This window comes from Ovis canadensis, chromosome 19 (assembly GCF_042477335.2).
Source record: "Ovis canadensis isolate MfBH-ARS-UI-01 breed Bighorn chromosome 19, ARS-UI_OviCan_v2, whole genome shotgun sequence".
Taxonomy (NCBI): Eukaryota; Metazoa; Chordata; class Mammalia; order Artiodactyla; family Bovidae; genus Ovis; species Ovis canadensis.
The window spans coordinates 66,326,883-66,341,505 of record NC_091263.1 but is presented as its reverse complement, the minus strand read 5'-3'; the positions used below and the strand labels follow the sequence as shown (position 1 = coordinate 66,341,505).

At 49.2% G+C, this 14,623-nt stretch overlaps 1 long non-coding RNA gene across 1 annotated transcript; it reads right to left on the bottom strand.

The window, feature by feature from the left end:
* Positions 1 to 7,389: 7,389 nt before the first annotated feature.
* LOC138424742 (uncharacterized) lies at positions 7,390 to 10,456 on the bottom strand. Its single transcript, XR_011250955.1, has 2 exons — positions 10,023 to 10,456; positions 7,390 to 9,649 (listed from the first exon to the last, which is right to left on the bottom strand). It is a non-coding gene; the product is annotated as an uncharacterized lncRNA (long non-coding RNA).
* Between the last annotated feature and the right edge of the window lie 4,167 nt (positions 10,457 to 14,623).

Sequence of the window (14,623 nt, the reverse complement as noted above, 5' to 3'; positions counted from 1 at the left end):
TACTTTGGCCACCTGATGTGAAGAGATGACTCATTGGAAAAGACCCTGATGCTGGGAAAGACTGAAGGCAGAAGGAGAAGGGGACGACAGAGGATGAAATGATTGGACGGCATCACCAATTCAATGGACATGAGTTTGAGGAGACTCCGGGAGATAGTGGAGGACAGAGAAGCCTGGTGTTCTACAGTCCGTGGGGTGAACAACAGAAACAGCAATAGTGCAGAATGGATTATAACAAGTAGCTGAGAATAAAGCCAGGAGCGTGAATCCTAGCCCTGCCACCCACTAGGTATGTGACCTTAGGCAAACTACTTAACATCTCTGGGTCTCAGTTTTCTCATCCTTACAGTGGAAACAATCATCGCACGAGGTTACAGTGAAAATTAAGTGAGAGAAGGTTTGTGAAACTCTCAGCTCACTCTGTGCTGTGTGCTTAGTCTCTCAGTCGTGTCCGACTCTTGCGACCCCATAGACTGTAGCCCGCCAGGCTCCTCTCTCCATGGGATTCTCCAGGCAAGAATACTGGAGTGGGTAGCCTATCCTCCCTCCTGACCCAGGGATTGAACCATGGTCTCCTGCATTGCAGGCAGATTCTTTACCAACTGAGCTATCAGGAAAGCCTATTGGCTGACAGTAAACGTGTCAAAAGTGGCACTTTTCTTATTTATACTTTATTTTTAATAAAGCATTTACTGGGACTTCCCTGGTAGTCCAGTAGCTACGACTCCATACTCCCAAAGCAGGGAACCCAGGTTTAATCCCTGGTCAGGGAAACTAGATCCCACATGTCACAACTAAAACCCAGCACAGCCAAATAAATGACAGGAAAAACAAATAATGGGGGAAATTATTATAAATGAAGTATTTTGAAAAAAAAAAAAGCAATTCCTGAGTTCCTGCTATCCATTCGCTCATCCATTGGTTTGTTCATTCATTTACTTGTTCATCTAGTCACTAGAAACCCTCAAGTGTCAACAGTGTGCCAGAATCTATGAAACGCACTAGAAATGAAAACGGTACAGTGCTGGGACTTCTCTGGTGGCGCAGTACATAGGAGGCCACCTGCAAAGGCAGGGGACAGGGCTTCAGTCCCTGGGCGAAGATTCCACATGCCAAGGAGCAACTAAACCCTTGGGCCACAACTACTGAAGCCCACACTCCCTAGAGCCCGTGCTCTGCAACAAGAGAAGCCACCGCAATGAGAAGCCTGCACACGGCGAGGAGAGGTAGCACCCGCTTGCCGAAACTAGAGAAAGCCCACGCGCGGCAGAGAAGACGCAGTGCAATCAAAAAATACATAAGTAAACTTTAAAACCTAGTACAGTGCTTGACCATTTTTAAAGCTCTTTTCCATGCATTGCCTTGTTTTACCTTCCTCCTACTTTCAGTCTGATGATAGGAGAACGGAGGCTCTGAGGATGTGGTGATTTATCCAAGATCCCAACTAAACGGTGGCACAACAGCCTCCAATGAATGTTTTCAGACATACAATCCATTTTACTTTACGGGACGCTTCACTGCTGGAAGGACAGGGTCATTAATAAATGAGTAAGACTGGGCCTCTCCCCACCAGTCTCCACAGTCTGTGCTCCTGGGACGCAGGACGCCTCCCCTCATTGTAGTCTTTTCCCCACGGCCCTACTGGAGTTGCTGGTTCTGATTCATCTCCTTGGCCAGGACTCCATCTGAACACAGAAGTTTGGGCAGGAGGCACCTGCCCAAAACACAGTGCAGCCTCTGCATGATGCCCGTGTCCAGCTGGGTTCTCAGCTGCCAATGACGGAGCAGGGAGCAGGGCCCAGGGCCCAGGGCCCAGGCGGTGCCCCAGCTATAAAGAGGCTGAGAAAGCTTAGGTCTGGCTTCTACCTGGAGGAGTGGGACTCAGAGTGGGGAGTGTTCAGAGGTTCTGGGAAGCCAGAGAGCATGCCGTGGGTGCTATGTCCTGGCCTGAATTTGATTCTGCCTGGCTGGGGAGACCTATGAACATTTATCCTAATTAAAGGGTAATTCTACTTTCTGCAGTGCCTCAGTGCCTCTATGGGGGCTCAGGGCCAGGATCCAAGACTTCTGTGTTCAGATGGAGTCCTGGCCAAGGAGGCCTTTGAGCTGGTCTTGGACAGAAGGCCTTACTCTTCACAGTCATGGAGACACATGGGCTCCTGGCCCTGCCCCACCTACGTGCAGGGGCAGGACTCACTGCCATCTGGCCACTCCCAGGCGAGGTGGGAGCCTCAGTACCTAGAGGCCCGTGCAGCTCCTGCCTGGACACCAGCGTTGGGAGGAGTCGTCGAGTGTGACATTGAGCAAGCCACGAACATCGCCCAGCTAAGCTGCAGGTTCTGGGGGTGATCCTGTTCCCCACCCTAAAAAGTGCACAACTCCTCTACCCAGCTCAGTTTCTGCAACACTGTTGAGAATACGGAGAGCCAGAGAAACATGAAGATAAGAAGTAAGAGAAATGGTAGCCAAGATAAACATGATATAGTCACATGGCCAGGGTTTCTCTGATGGCTTAGCAGGTAAAGAATCTGCCTGCAATGCAAGAGTTTTAGGTTTGATCCCTGGGTTGGGAAGATCCCCTGGAGAAGGGAATGGCAACCCACTCCAGTATTCTTGCCTGAAAAATCCCATGGAGAGAAGAGCTTGGTGGGCTACAGTCCATGGGGTCACAAAGAGCTGGACACGGCTGAGCACACAGTCTCACGGCCAAACCCATGAGAGAACAGAGGAGAGGTGATGAATGCTGCCCCGGGGCCTGAAAATGCTGGGGAGGAGGACTGGGCCAGGTGAGAAGGACTGGCAGAAGTTTGCTATGCAAAGCAGGGGAAGAAAGGTGTTTCACAGGAGGGAACAGTGGGCTGTAAACAGGCAAATCATTGAGGCAAGCTGGGGACGGACAGGAGGCAGGAAGCAGGCAGGAAAGGCCAGTAGGGCAAACCGGAACATGAGACCTTGCCGCGACCTTCAGACAGAGACCAAGCTGCCTGGGAAGTTGAGGCGTCTTGCATTTGAAAGGAAAATGAACATCTAGGCTGAGAAATAAAGCTGTGTATGTAATGCCCACTCTGTGCCCAGTGGTTTACAAGCTTTTCCTCCACACCATACAACGTGCACGCTTTACAGGTGTGGACATGACACAGAGCCACGGTTTTTCTACGGTACTAGCCCTGTCGGAAGGGCAACAGGGCAGAAGGAACCCCCACAGAACCATAGAAGTTCCTTGAGGGTGAGGACTCCCTTACATGGAAGGAAGCTTTTTAAAGAGTTCGGGACTTCCCTCGTGGTCCAGTGGCCAAGACTCAAGAACCCAGGGCGGGGGGCCCAGATTCAATCCCTGCTCAGGGAACTAGATCCCACGTGCTACAACAAAGACCTGGCGTAGCCAAATCAATCCATAAATATATGAAGAGTTTGCTCTTCTGATCTGAAGATCTGAAACCTGGGTCCCTGCTCTGCGCCACTGTAGCGCCATCCAAGGTCACTGAACCCAACACCTTGAATGGGCCACCCGCCAAGGATCCCCCAGACAGGCTTCTCAGCGGCAGCACCCATGTGCCTAGTGCCCGGCGCTCAGTGACAACTGTTAGATGAAGCTTTCTGCAAAGAATTCTTCCAGCTGTCTCCTGGGCGCAGCCAACACCTCAGGAAGTAACTCCCTGTCTCTCTGGTTCACCAAAGTCACAGGGAGAAGGTGGGGCCCCCCTCTACTTCCATGGTGCCACCCAGGGGTGAGAGTGCTGCTGGAGCCCCCAGGCAGCTGAGTCAGGGTGGGGGAAGGCTTCCTGGAGTAGGAGAGCCAACAGCCTAGGTTTCCCCACAAGGCGGGGGTGGGGTGGGGTGGGGGAGGGGTGGGGCTTGGGAGGGAGGAGGGGTCTGGCGGGGGCTGCCTGGAGAGGGCGGGGCGGGAGGGCCCTGGAGGAGGTGGCCCCACCTCTCAGGCTGTGTTTCCCCCTGTGCTTCTGCTGCCTCAGCAGGCTTGCCCAAGGTGGTGGGTGTTGAGGGAAGGTGGAGGGAGCAAAGGAACCAGCTCTCCCTGAGCCGGGGTATGGATCAGGCCCTCTGGAGCTACATGCCAGCCTCAGCTGTTACTTGTGGTAACTTCCAGCCCCTCCAGGCCTGTTTGTTGTTGCTGTTTAGTGGCTAAGTTGTGTCCAACTCTTTCCCAACCCCATGGACTGTAGCCCACCAGGCTCTTCTGTCCGTTGGATTTCCGAGGCGAGAATACTAGAGTGGGTTGCCAAGGCGAGAATACTAGAGTGGGTTGCCATTTCCTCCTCCAGGAGATCTTTCCAACCCAGGGGTTGAACCCACCTCTCCTGCATTGGCAGGCGGATTCTTTACCCCTGAACCACCTGGGAAGCCCCCAGGCCTGTTTACCCATCTGCAAAATGGGCTCAATAATGGGGTTTCCTGAGGACTCCGCGGAAGGTGATTTTTGCTGCTCTTTGGATTTTCTCTGTTGTTTCCGAGTTCTGTGGAGGTTGAGAGATGAACCCACTGGACCCTCTGTGCTGGATTCACAATAGTCAGATCTGGCATTTTTGAGCACTTCCTGGAACTGTCTTAAGTTCCTTACGTGTACTGTCATTTCGTTCTCACACCACCCTGCTATTAGCTGTGTTTTGCAGATAATGAATGTGAGCTTTCCATCCACCCATTCCCTCACCCAGCACTGCTCATCAGATGCCCGGTGGCCTGGGCTCTGGGTCAGCCCACACTCGTCAGCACACCTGGCTTCCCGAGCCAGCCAGATGTCTGGGCAGGCCTCGCAGCTCCCAGACCTGTCGTCGCACCCTCTTTCGGCCCCGCCTGGCTGCTTTCCCTACTCGCCTGGCTAGCTTGGCGGCTGCCAAGGCTTGTCAAGCTTCCCCCCTCCACAACCCAGTTGTTTGGGTGCCGGCAAATGCCAGGCTGGTGAGCAGCCCCGGCTTCCACCGGCCCAGCTGCCCTTGCCCTCAAGGTGCAGGGTAGGCGTGGGGCAGGGAGTAGGGGAGAGACAGGGTGTCTCCCAGGCTGGGAATTGCTGAGACGAACTGTAGCTGAATCACAGTACATCTGAGTGAATTAACTCACCCAGAACTGTGTGTGTCAGTCGCTCAGTCATGTCCGACTCTTTGTGACCCCATGGACTGTGGCCCACCAGGTTTCTCTGTCCTTGGGATTCTCCAGGCAAGAATACTAGAGTGGCTGCATTCCCTTCTCCCAGGGATCTTCCCAACTGAGGGATTGATCCCGGGTCTACCGCATTGCAGGCAAATTCTTTACCATCTGAGCCACCAGGAAAGCCCAGGACTGGGGCTCAGGAAAACAAACACCTATGCGTGTCAGGGGAGAGACCCAGCATCCCTGGAACATGAGTGGCCAGGAGGTGTCCTCTGCCCAGGTGCGGGCACAATTTACTTCCCTCTCTGAACTTTAGTGTTCCCAACTTCTCCCCTTATTCTGAACCAGTTGTTCAGAACCCAGCATGAGCCCAAGGAAGAGAAGGCAAGGGAGAATTTCCCCAGATAAATTAGAAAGTGAAGTCTCACGGGAATCGAGTGGTATTTCAGTCACCTAGAAGTGGCTTCTGGGCTCAGGGAGCTGAAGCCCAAATCCAGAACTGAGAGTCAGGAAGGCAGCTTGGATGTGGGAGGACTAAGTAAGGAAACTGAAGCACAAACATCAACTCCCACCTCTGCTGTTGGTGGCCAAGTAAGCAAAAGTGACTCACCTATCGATGAGCATGAGTGTCCTCATCCCTGAGATGGGAGCAACCCCACCGCGTGAGAATCAAGCAAGGGTGACCACAGAGGAGACACCAGTGACCAGAAAACCAGTCCTCAGCAGCCCAGCTCCACGGGAAAAGGGCTATGAGCAAATAGGTTTGGAAAACACTCTCTCCTCTCTGGAAATGTGTCCCACAGGTGAAGGATTTGGAGAAGCCCTGTAATAAGGAAAGTATGTGGAAGTTAACACTGGGCTTCCCCAACTTGGCCCAGGAAGGAAGCATTCTGTGGGGGTGGCGCTCTCAGTGTCCTGTATGCGAACATCAGGTGGCCGTGGCGTTTGGAAAAGGGCAAGTTGTCCACTTTCGTGGGGGAGAGGAGTAGACTAAGAGAAGGGTGGCAGCAGCCTGGAAACCGGGTGGGCCTTCAACACGCTCCTACATTGGGGGGTGGAAGTGGACATGAACACGGCTGCGCTGAAGGCAGGTGGGCCAGGCCGATTAAAATGTCAGTCTCCGCCGCTTGATCTCCAGGAACAAATCCTCTGCAGGAGCTTATCCTGCCTCACTGCTTGCACTGAACTGTATGTACAAGAATCTTCACTGAAGCATCACGTGTAAATACTAAAAGGGGGAGAAAAAAGTGAACAATCGAGATATCCAGCCCTAGGGGAGCATTTGAGCGATGACGGTCTATGCTTACGGCAGTCATGCATGTGGCAGCCTGGACCGTTACCATGGATACAGCGGGGCTGTGCACTCCAATGGGCAAGACTTCCCAGATGTGCACTTCCGCATAACAAGAACTTTCTCTCCTGTCTCTCTCTCTCTATATATATATATACACACACACGCACACACACATATAATATATATGTCTGATTTTTTATATTCAAGTAACACTTCAGTGAACATTCTTGTATATATACCTCATGTAAGTATTTACAGAGGAATAAATTTCTGGAAGTGAAATTGCCATATCAGAAAAAATTTAATTCATGTTGATGCTTGGCAGAAACCAACACAATATTGTAAAGCAATGATCCTTCAATTAATAATAAATAAAATGTAATTATAAAAATTTTGTTATTTTATGTTATATATATAGTATATATAGAGAGATAAATGTAGACATACAGATATGATGCATGTATTATGCATATATTTATTAGTGTAGTATGTATATATACATATACTATATAGGTAGACACATATATACAACCTACTTATACAAAGATATATGTGTGTGTATGAATACAAATACAAATGACACACACCCATATTCATATGTACTAAGTGCTAAGTCACTTTAGTCGTGTCCGACTCTGTGTGACCCCATAGACAGCAGCCCACCAGGCTCCCCCATCCCTGGGACTCTCCAGGCAAGAACATTGGAGTGGGTTGCCACTTCCTTCTCCAATGCATGAAAGTGAAAAGTGAAAGGGAAGTCACTCAGTCGTGTCCGACTCTTCACGACCCCATGGACTGCAGCCTACCAGGCTCCTCCATCCATGGGATTTTCCAGGCAAGAGTACTGGAGTGGGGTGCCATTGCCTTCTCCTGATATCAATACTATAAGTACATAGAGAAGTATCCAGAAAAGGATATGACAAACTTAACAGAGGCTCTCTCTTCGGAGCCACATGTGTGATTAGGAAGAAGGGTGAGAAGGACCATGACACTTAACAGCATTACCATCCTGTTTTTATTTTTCACAGTGAAACAATTTCAACAGTAATGAAATTGTCTTTTTTTTTTTTTTGGCCAAGTCATGCAGCATGGAGGATCTTAGTTTCCCAACGAAGGATCGAATCTGGGCCCCCTGCACTGGAAGAACGGAATCTTAAACACTGGACCACCAGGCAAGTCCCAAGATGTCTTAAAAAAAAAACCTGCTAAAACTAGACTGAGGAGGATGGCTTTGCTTTGGCAGCCAGCGCAAAGCCTTTGTTTTTTTCTAACCTGAAGCCACGGGTGTTTGTTATGAATATAAGCATCAAATGACTATTGGATCCCAAGATTCATTGCTTTTGGTTTCAATATAAAAATCACTTTTTTTGGTTTGTATTTGAAAAATACCAAAGATTGCAATAATGTGTAACACACCACTTACAAGAATTATATTGAAAGAAGATGTCAGAACTACCTTCATTAACCTAACCAGACTTCTCTCTGAAAATAACGCTCCTAACAGTCTCCAGGGAACAGGATGGCGCAGATTCTGAGTGGAAGTCTTGTGAGGCTGTGGGGCACTCTCAGAGTCTGTCTGTCTGCTATGCGTCCATGGTCCCTGGTCTCCGGAGCACACAGCCTAGAGGGGGCGTGTGAGCCAGCAGTGCCCACCTACCCTGTTCCCACACTCACATCTGTGTATTGACCACTGTGCTTGGTCCCCAGGTCCTGCGGCATCACTGACCTCCTGGGATTCTTTCCCATGCTTTTGAAGCGTATCCTTTGGAAGTTCATCTAGTTTGGTTTTCTTGGTGGGGAACTCGCTGTTCTTGTTTATCTGTAATTCTCTTCCTTTCACTCTCATTCTTGCAAGGCGGTTTCTCCAGTTACACATTCTAACTTGACCATCTACCGTTTGTGGACAGCCTCCTCTGGTCTCAAGTCTCCCATTGTTGCTGGTGAACAGCTGTTAAATTGTCCCTGTGTTAAATGCTCTGGCTTTCAATCCAGAATGAGCCCAAGATCCTCCATCGTTGGTATTCTGCCCACATTATGTGCCCAGCTGTGGCTTTCTTCTCATTTACTCTGTTTAGGATTCATGGGTTTTCTTGATTTTGTGGATTCAAGTTTTTCATCAGGCACTCTTCCTTTAAAAAGTAACTTTCTTCCATTTTCTCTGTTCTTTCCTTTGGGGACTCAAATTTGCTGTAGTGAGACCTTTTCATTATATTCTGTTTCTTCTCTCTTTCTACCTCTTTCCTACTCTCCTCATCAGTATAAGCACGATAACCATCTGTCTTACTGTTACATTCTAAAGAATTTTCTGGAATATTTCTCCAGTGCATTGTCTCTTCAGCTGGGTCTAATCTGTAATTTAACTCATCAATTGAGTTTTAAATTTCAATAATTATATTGTTCATTTTTACAAGGCTAAATGAATTCTCTGGAAAAGAGGGGCATTCCTCAGGGATGTCAGCAGAGGTGAGAACAGGGTCACAAGAAAGGGAGAGGAGTCCTGGGTCAGAGGGGTGGGGGTGCTGTCCAAGCCCATTCTTTATTAGATAAGACCTGCTGCCAATTTCATGGATGCCTAGTGTGTGAGAGCATCCAGGGGTGCCAGGCGGGAGGGGACCAGGAAGACCCAGCCTAGGGTGTGTGGATTTGAACCTCCCCATTTTTAACCCAAGGTCTCAAAAGACTTCGCGATTCTGGTCCATTGGACTGTCAAGTTAATGCAGGTAATCTTGGAAACAGTGGTAACAAGACAGAACTGGAACAAGCTTCTGGCTCTTAGGGGCTTCCCTTGTGGCTCAGCTGGTAAAGAATCCGCCTGCAATGTGGAAGACCTGGCTTTGACCCCTGGGTTGGGAAGATCCCCTGGAGAAGGGAAAGAAAGGCTACCCGCTCCAGTATTCTGGCCTGGAAAATTCCATGGACTGTACAGTCCATGGGGGTCACAAAGAGTCAGACACGACTGAGTGACTTTCACTTTGGGTAATTATAGACCACTGCAAAGTGTGACCCTCTTGGCTTGGCTTTTGTTGAATTTGAAGATCCTGGAGGTGCAGATGATGCTGTCTGAGAGCTAGACAGAACACTGTGGCTGCCAAGGAAGAGCGGAGCTCTCAAATGGTGAAAAGAGAAGCAGAAATCATGGCCCACCTCCTTCTTGGGGTTGTTGCCCTCCAGATGATTACGGGAGGAGTCCTTCATCTCCATGCACATCTCCAAGATGGAGATGCTTCTTCTGCAGCCAGAGCAGGTCCCTTTCTAGAGACAGAAGAGAGAGATCACTGTCTCAGGAGAGAAATCACAAGCTGTCTGGTTCTTTCTAGATCTTTCTAGACCTAGCAGGTCTAGGTCAAATGAAAGGAAATAGACCTCTGAAGTCCAGAAAGGCACACAGCTAGTTAGGGGCAGAGCCAGGATTGAAACATAGATCTTCTTATTTCTTGGTTAGGGCCTAGCATTTGGTCAGGACCACCCAAGAGGGAAGGGATTAGATACTGAAGACTGAGATGGATTCTGGTCCGTGTCATCCAAAATAAACTACAATGAAGTATAGAGAGACCCAACAAAGATCAGTTGTTCTTCCATGACTACTTTGACGTATTTATTGAAAAAGTATACACTGATAACCCACCTGAATCCTCTTTTTGTTTCCCCTTTTGGTGTCCCTGCTTTGTGGTACACGAAGCATACTTTCAAACTAGGCTACTAGGAATTGCAGGCTGAAAAGGGAGCCACAGCTTTGCCTGCACTGGAGCAGAGAGGACGGTCTTGAATGCAGCTGGAAGCCAGGGAGCGGTGGGGGGCTCCTGGAGACACGCAGCTCCTCCCAGTCGCTGATTCCGGGAAGAGCGGCTGGAAGGCAGATGCTTGAGGAGGTTAACTTTGGGGCACCGTCGCCACCTGGTGGCGTAGCCTGGTTATTGCCGCGATCGCGCCTACAAGCCCAGAGAAAGGAGAGAACAAAGGAAATGTGGGCGGAGGCGCCAGGCTGGGGGATTTGACTTTGCCGCAAGAATTGCTGAACCCCCTTGTCCATCCCTGGAAGGTGCTAGCCTCCGAAGAGCTGATCTCTTGGTTCTCAGAGTGTGCAAACAGGGAGCCCTGGGCCTTACACGACTTCCAGGCGTCATCACATGGAAATTAGAAAGACCACAGTCTTGAGGTCTTAGAATCACCAAGGTAATCCCCACCCCCCATCCCTGCCGCTAGGTCACTGTCACAGGGTCTGAGAACTGCCCGAGATCACCCAGCTCCAGTAGCTGTTCCCGCCTCCGCCTCCGCCCCCGCCCAATGTGGGCAGCCTTTGTTCACCAAGGTCTCAGCGACATTCCGGCCCCAGGCGGCGGAGTTTACATCTCTGTGGCCCTCCCTTGGGGGCACTGGGCCTTCGGACCCACGCCTTCTCCCTCCCTCTCCCCGCTGGAGCTGACCTCCCTCCCGCCTCCTGCTCCCCTTCTCTCGGGTCTCCGCCGCCACAGAGACCTCTGTCCTACACCAGTCCTTTCAACTGCCGTTTGCACATCTGGGACAAGTTGCTGTCCCCAGTGTGGATACTTCTCCGGGGCAATCCCCTCGCGTTCACCCCCTGACCACCCAGAATCTGTACAATCCACTGTCTTAACCCGCCCTGTCCACGTAGGCGGTGCTCAGCACTGCTGTTTCCTCGTACGTTTTCTTTCGAAATAACATCATACTTCGAGAAAAGTCGCAAAAATAGTACAAAGAAGTCCCTTACCCGCTTTGGTGGTGATTAAGTCTCTAAGTCATGTCCGACTCTTGGGACCCCATGGACTGTAGCCCATCAGGCTCCTCTGTCCTTGGGATTTTCCAGGCAAGAATGCTGAAATGTGTTGACATTTCCTTCGCCAGGGGATATTCCGGACCCAGGAATCGAACCCGGGTCTCCTGCATTGCAGGCGGATTCCTGCATTGCAGGCAGATTCTTTACCGACTGTGGAGGTACCACTGAGCTGCAGGAGAAGCCCTACCCTCCTTACTGAGAGTTATTTATTTTTAACATTTGCCCCATTTGCTTTCTTATCCTTTGTTTCCATCACACACACACACTCTTAGTTAGAGTTTATTAAACCATCTGGAAGTAGGTTACATCATAGTCCTTAACCTTCAGTGTCATTTCCTAAAAATAAGGATATCCTTATATAATTATAAAATTCAGAAAATGTAACATTGAGACAATATTTTAACCTAATTAATACTGTGTATTTCAGCTTGGATAATTGTCCCCAAAATGTCCTGTCTAGCACTTTTTGTTTCTGTTTTGTCCCAGACTCAATTCAGGTTCACATATTTCATTTACTTGTCATGTCTTGAGTCTCCTTAATCTGAAAAGTTAGCCTCTATTGTGTGTGACACTGATATTTATGAGGGATACAGGTCAGTAATTTTATAAAGTTCCTCAGTGCACATACTTCCTTTCCTCCTGTATTTTTTGCTCTAAGTGCCAAAGGTCTTCCCAGTGACCTTTGTGAAAGGCACTCAGTCGGTCTCTTACCCCATGGAATAGTCCATGGAATTCTCCAGGTCAGAATACTGGAGTGGGTAGCTGTTTCCTTCTCCAGGGGATCTTCCTGACCCAGGAATTGAACCGGGGTCTCTTGCATTGCAGGCGGATTCTTTACCAGCTGAGCCACCAGGGAGGCCCAAGGTGATGCTAGTGGTAAAGAACCCACCTGCCAGTGCAGGCAGACCTGAGACACGGGTTTGATCCCTGGGTTGGGAAGGCCCCCTGGAGGAGGGCGTGGCAACCCACTCCAGGATTCTTGCCTGGGAAATCCCATGGACAGAGGAGCCTGGCGGGCTACAGTGCATAGGGTTGCGGAGTCGCACACATGCCAAGGGTCTACCCAGTTCCTCAGTTTAGGAGTGAGGGCCCCCCCTCCCCCGCCAGCCTCACCAGATCCTCACGCCTACTGCCCTTCTCTCCAGTGCCCTTATCTCTCCTCACCAGCCAGCCAGCCTCTGCTCTGCCCTCAGCGACTGGACTGCTTCTCACAAGCTGGTTGTTTAAAGTGTTGTCCTGCAGCATCAGGAGCGCTTGTTAGAAATGCAGACTTTAGGCCCCAGCCCTACGGAGTCAGAATCCTTTTAACCTGTTCCTCTTGCGTTTCTTTGAGAAGTCCTGCTCTGACATCCCTGAAGCAGAGCCCCCAGCTCCACATTGAAGGAATGTCCCTCTTCACTGCCCCTGACCCCTAGACCTCATTCTTGCCTCCCTACGTTCAATGAATGCATGCTGTCACCTTTGTGGCATTTAGTTATTCCTGGGATGCCCTCTCCTGAGACTTCAAGATGAGGCTTAAAGGTCACCTCTTGTACGCTTCCTATCACTCCTCTTGGGTGCCATTTCCTCTGAACCTGTCTTTTATTGTAGCTTCTGTTATACCCAAGTGTTACTCCCAAAGGCTCCTGATCTTTAAGTGACTATTCCATTCATTAGTCAGTGAGCTTTCTGAAGGCGAACCTGCATCGTATCCACCTCCTTATCTCCAGGGCCTGGCACAATTCGAATGTCTGTTGAATGAGCACATAATAGAAACAGCTCTTTGTGGGTTTCCCTGGTGGCCCAGTGGCTTAGAATCCGCTTTGACAATGCAGGGCACGCGGGTTTGATCCCGGGCCCAGGAAGACCCCACGTTTCTAGGTAACTAAGCCCACGCATCGCAGCTGTTCAGCCTAAGTGCCCTAGAGCCCATGCTCCGCAACAAGAGGCCACTGTGATGAGAAGCCCCTATCTGCCGCCCTCAAACAGCAAGAAGTACCCAGTGCAGTAAAAAACAAAACAACACAACCCAGCTCTTCTTCCACGTATAAGTCCTCCTTCCCAGTAGACCTGAAGTGGGTATCAGGGTATCCAAATGTTGGGACAGAGGTGGCCACAGGGCACCTCAATGGCCCTTTGTGATCCCTGAGATCAGGCCCCGGAGAGAAGCGGCTTACTTCCAGGTTCCTTTCTGGAGAGGTTGATCTGGTGAGTCACTACTAACTCATGACCTTCCTGGACAAGTGCCCTTACGTGGTTGTGTGAGCGGCAGAGTAGTCAAAACCAGAGTTACAGATAAATGCACACAGGATGGAGAGACTTAGGTGAAGTTTTAAACATGAAAAACCATTATGTACCTCTTGCTTAGGAAATAAGTCATGCCAGTGAAGGATAATGGTTAGCTCAAGAAGGATGGGGGAAGACTAGAGGGTTTATAACAAGGCTGGGATAGGCAGGGGACTTCAGCCATGGTGTTTATTCTTAAGCTGTGTGTGGAATATGAGTGTTGAACTATTTTTTATACATCCTTATGTCCTCTGAAAATTCTTACCTGAACCAAAGCATCAGGCCTGGCACACAGGTGCCCTCTTTTTTTTTTTTTTAATGTGTTGTTTTGCCCAAGGTTTTCAGTTAACCAGCCCTCAAACTTGTGGGTGCCCACTGTTTACTACATGTAAACTTTCTCCATGGAGTGCTTCCAGCTCTAACAAGCTAAGTTCAGAGGGCAGGGTGAAAACAGAATCCCACCCTGTGATGGAAGCTTAAGATGAATGTAGATAAGGCTGCGGTTATATCTTAGCACATGGGCTACAGTTCAGATTTCATTTTATAGGCAATTAAATTCTCAAGGAAGAATAGTTTGAACTAATTCTTCACTTTAGCAAGGTGACTGTGACAACAGGCCTGATAGGAGACCAGCTGGCTTTTGCAATAATCCAGAAGTACTACCTGCTCACTTATTTTTGGTTGTTCCACATAGCATGCAGGATCTTAGTTCCTTGACCAGGGATTGAACCTGTGCCCCCTGCAGTAGAAATGTGCAGTCCTAACCACTGGACTGCCAAAGAACTCTCTCAAAGTAAATTTAAAAAGCAATGTGTGGTATGAGGTGAGGAGGAAAGACTGGCTGAGTTGATATTGAAGCTGTGTGACTGGCAGAGAAGTCTACTTAGTGTACATTTATATGTCTGAAATTTCTCATTAAAAAAGGTAGGCATCTTATAGAAATCATTAACATACACTGACATGACAAGTAAGAAAACCCTAATTACCAGAATGGATACTTTGTCTTGGCGCAGTTTTTCATAAATGAATAAAGTGCTGTCACTTCATATAAACTGGGTAAAAGATAGGTCCAAGGAAACTAGCAAATGATACAGAAATAGATGTTGAAGAGTTCTAATAACATTTCATTGTGAAAGACTGAGAAAAAGCATATCTAAATAACATTT